This window comes from Acromyrmex echinatior, chromosome 15 (genome assembly GCF_024713525.1).
Source record: "Acromyrmex echinatior isolate Ae372 chromosome 15, ASM2471352v2, whole genome shotgun sequence".
Taxonomy (NCBI): Eukaryota; Metazoa; Arthropoda; class Insecta; order Hymenoptera; family Formicidae; genus Acromyrmex; species Acromyrmex echinatior.
The window spans coordinates 6,886,299-6,891,182 of record NC_141866.1 but is presented as its reverse complement, the minus strand read 5'-3'; the positions used below and the strand labels follow the sequence as shown (position 1 = coordinate 6,891,182).

The 4,884-nt window shown below is 32.5% G+C and overlaps 1 long non-coding RNA gene across 1 annotated transcript; it reads left to right on the top strand.

Moving 5' to 3' along the window:
• The first annotated feature begins 464 nt into the window (after positions 1-464).
• On the top strand, positions 465-4,471 carry LOC147907240 (uncharacterized). Its single transcript, XR_015547535.1, has 2 exons — positions 465-3,548; positions 3,684-4,471. It is a non-coding gene; the product is annotated as an uncharacterized LOC147907240 (long non-coding RNA).
• The last annotated feature ends 413 nt before the right edge of the window (positions 4,472-4,884 follow it).

The window sequence follows — 4,884 nt, the reverse complement described above, 5'->3', positions numbered from 1 at the left end:
AATAGCATATTCTAGAAATTAATTAAAATCGAAAACTACTATCTGAAGTCGAGGCCATAATAATTTTCGAGCTATACATAAAATCAAAATAAGATCAAAATTAGCCAACAGTATAGATTTTGCATGCTCAAATTTCGCTTATATTCGAGTATTGAAATTTATCATATTTTATTAATTTTTCATAATTTAGATGTTGAATTTTTCTGCTTGGTTGAGTTTATTTATATGCGGATATTAGATACATTACAGCAATTGATTGATATTAAAGAAATAATTATTAAAATTCCACTGTATATCCATATTATTTAATCCTTTTTTAGACGTGTATTTAAACTTAATACATTATTACTTTATTTTAAACGGATTAGTAAATTCAAATTACGTGAGGAATAAAATTGATCTTTTTTGGTATAATTGCAAAATTAAAATTAATTTATTAATTATATTATTTTTTTTAAGTTACGTGATTATAATAAATAAGAAAATTAATTGTTTGCAATTAAGTTTCACTTCCTTATTTAAAAAAAAATTCCGTGGTTGTACTGTTACTTTTTTTATACAATATTATTTCTTTCGGATTGTAAAAATTTGCAGAAGGTAATAATAAAATAATTTTATGCGAGTATCTTTTCTATCAAAATAAATATCTCATTTATCAAAGTTTATCTGATGTACAAGCGAAAGGATTTCAGCATGTTTAAACATATATAGTTAAATATCTTGCCGGAATATTTTGTAACGGAAATCTGGCTGCTTGTTTTTGTCTTTTTGTACCCTTATGCTGATATGCTGCGTTTATTCGCGGCGCGTGACGTAGTGCTTGCGCGCGATCACATTGTTGTCATTCGTGCAACGAGATTCGAGTCGGTAGGTAGTGATGCGAACTGCTCCGTCGTATTATCCTTCGAAACGCGATCGCGACAAGCTGGAGGCATGCTAAACGCCGCCATTCCCCTGCAATTAGCGATTATCACAACCTTTGTTAATTGACTCTTGTGTTAATGACTCGCAAGCGCGTCGAGGCGCGACGGTCACTTATCAGAAGGAATATCTCGCGTGATTCGTTCATTCTAAGTAGAAAATAGGAATCGAGGCGACGGGATGGTAATTGGAAGTAATTGTTTCATTATCTGTAAAACGAGCGATAATTACATTTAGGCTTCGAATATATTTTAAAATTGTATTGCAAATTTCTTTCCGTGATAATATTAACTCTTTGTTTTCGGATTGACCGTAATATATGAAATGAATCATTTAAAATATTAAAATACGAGTAATCGCAGCACATTTTTTTTCGATCGCTTATTAGTAATATCATTTTCAGTTGTTAATAGGACGTTAATTTTCCAGTTATTAATCCAAAATACAAGATGAATCAATTCGTCAAGTCGAGAACGCATGTGATTAGTATTTTCGTGAATGAGTGTTGTACAAATACCACGAAGAGAAAAAAATAAAGAATCAAACAGGTAGCCGTACAAGCAGGTAGCCGTGTCGCGTGCCGCTCTTCTTTACTTTTTGAAATCTTATCGCGAAGAATGCCAAATAATGTGAAATGTTGTACTTTATGAATACTAAGAACACGATTATTACCTTGTACGTTAAATTTTAATTATTTATAAAAGGATTGAGATGACGTAGATTGTGTATCACAGAACAGATATTTTGTACGGTTCACTTGGAAACAAAACGCGATGTAAACCAGAATTTTTATTACTATAATATTTCGCGATAATTATGGACGACAATTATTGTTAATGTTTAACGTAAAATTTTTCTCTCGCTTGAGTATAATTCTCACTTGAGTATCACACGAGTCATAAAGAAATTAATAAATACTCTCGTGCAAATAACGCATTTCAATTCTTACTTTCACAATTAATATAATTTGTGTAATTAATAATTTAATTAATTTTTCGTTTTCGTGTATCTTTCGTAATATGAAAAATTGAATGTAACTTTGAAATTATTTATCGGTAATAAAAGAAACATTTCTCTTTTATTAATCTCTAGCTCATTTCATTGACTCTAATTGTATTTTACAGACATCGTAATAAAAGAGAATCAGCCCTTTTATCTGTTCTGAGTTTATTTCGCAATAGTGACATGTGTTTGATATTCATTTCTACAAGTTAACCGACAATTGTACAGTAACATAGAAAATATATTACATTTTTCAGACGATATTTTCCCTCTCACGGGTACACCTTGACGTGGTGTGAGGGCTCAGTACCTGGAGGATATACACGAAAAGAATGGTTTTTCTCAAGTATTTAAAAATTTTCGAATCTATCCGAATGATATACCTAGGAAAATTTTTAAATACTTTTTTAAATACTGAGTAAAATCATTCTCTTTGTGTAAAAATCCAACGAAGGGGAAGCTAACGTACCCTCGTCCGCCGATTTAATTGAAAGTGAACGAACCGCAGCCGGTTCGTCGCGTCGCGCGTTTGCTTCGGGAGTGCCGTTAAAATTATCGGACTAATGAACTTTTAACAAAACCCATTTGATGGAATTTTAATTCGACGGTGAAATCATATCTGCGATGTTTCGACAGGAAAGCGGAACTCTCATTGAGACGTTGCTGAGGTGGTTACGGTCACTGCAACGCTCTCACGCCAAGTGCTCCGGGCACGAGGTGATGCCAGCCGCGTAATGTCACGCACTTCGTGGTGCGTGTTTGCGCGGTTTAGCAACTACTGTTGCTGTCGGCTAATTGAGGACAAGCTCTGTCTGTCGGTCAACAGTTCGGCCCTTAGCGATAAGAAGCGATCGATCGACTCGGATTCTTCTCTGGGCCTGTATTCGATAACTCAAGTTATGCAGTCGTTATGAGCACATAATGATTGCATAACGAGTTATAGAATTCCGCCCTGATGGGTCGCCCAAAAAGGAATTGTATAATTCTGGCCAGGGCGCTCATTTCTCTGTCATTATCTACCAGCCTAAATCGCGTTTAATCTGACTTGGTCAGAGCCTAGCTCTAGTAGTTTTTTAAAAAAAAACTAGCTTCGTGCCGAGGGGTTGGATCCCATTCCTGAATTGTCTAGATTGTTAGACAATCGGTGATGGTACCAACTTTACTCATATTAGAGGAGCTCGTCACGTCTACCAGTCTCTTGGAAATCGCTCGAGGTACAGCACCACTTGTGTCCCACTAGAACTAGCAGTTAGGGCGTATGCCTGAGTCAATTTTAAACGTGATTTTGCATAAAACAGAGGTGACGGACTCGATACGATCGATTTCGTCTTTTTTCGTGTGGGGCTTAACTCTTGTTCGGCATTCATCGTGTGTTTCGCAAATACTCGTCGACGTGTGGTGTTGATACCACCGATCGAAATAGAAATCTTATCATGGGTTTTGTAAACGTGGAGTGCCGCAGTGTCGCGCGAAAGACTTTTATTTAAATAATTAGTCCGCGCGCGATTATAGTATATTATTCGCGAGTGTTTCACGCGAGTGTCCTGTGCGAGAGGATGTCAACCCAATTCTGAGAGGAGGAGGAGGCCGGAGTGGCATCAGGCAAACGGCGGAGCAACTATAAGGTGAGTTCATCTTGCACGTTATTCCATTTGCTACTTGTAAAATTAATAGTTGATAATTATGTTAACGATTATTATTTCTTCGTCTATAAATTATGATATTTAAGATATTTAATTAAATATTTTTATATTTTACAGTTCAACGTAGTCCATTTCTACAATTCCGCTGTTGCGCATCGTATCGGTGAGTGAGTCGATAAGTCAATTTCAATTATTTTAAATTAAATCAACGGAGATCTAGGAAACATCGTATTGCATATATATGTGAAATATATAGATTTATATTAGATTAAGAACATTTATAAATATGTATAATGTATGTTTTTCCTAAATTCATTACTTTAAAATGGATGAGCTAGAATAGATTAGGATCAATATTTAATCTTGAAATATATGATTATCCATCGATTTATTATACATGATGAAATAGAACTTGTTAACATAGCCCTATTTAGCGGCATATTTCGATATCATTATTACATCTAACATTACAGAATAATAATTGCGAGGTACTTCTGTAGCTTGAATTTTATAATGCGATTTTACAAGTGCACAAAATAAGAAGTTTTATCAATCAAGAAAGCCCGGCAAAAAGTAATAAACGATAACAGTAGTATCCCAGTAGTTTCCCAAAATCAAAATTATCTTCTTGGTAAAAGTATTATCATTGCTTATATCTTTTGTTTATATCTTTGCTTGTATCTTTTACCAATCGTTTTTCGATAGATAAAATTTGCACAAAATGCAATCGGGAGAGAGGGGTAGAATATTATGAACATTATATAGAATATATTAATAGTATTATTTAACGATTTATTTTCTTTTCTTCTTCTAAATATCTTTTCAATATAAATTGAGTTATATAGCCTTCAATTCTTTCAAGATTAAATATTACATATAAAACTGGAATAAGAAAAAAAAAACAATATCTACAGATTTTTTTAGTATACATTTGTCATAAATAAAAAACATAAAATATTTTATATACCTAATTATTTAACAAAAAATATATTTAAATGATGATTTATTGTAATAATATCTATTCTTGTATAAGATGCCAATTTTATCCTAATTTTCCCATAGCTCATCCATTACTAATACCTTGATTTTATATTATTTAAAATTAATAAGAATAAGAACATAAAATAAATTCAAAATTTCAATTCAAAATTTTGCAATAGAGGACAAAACCATTTATATTCATTGTTCTACATTTATTCATTGCATATTTATTATATTAAAATGAAACATACGTAGTTTCTCTCTATATAATGTGCGTTATTAAAAATAATTCTGAGAGCAATATTAATTATAACCAATGACCAAATTCTAATTATTT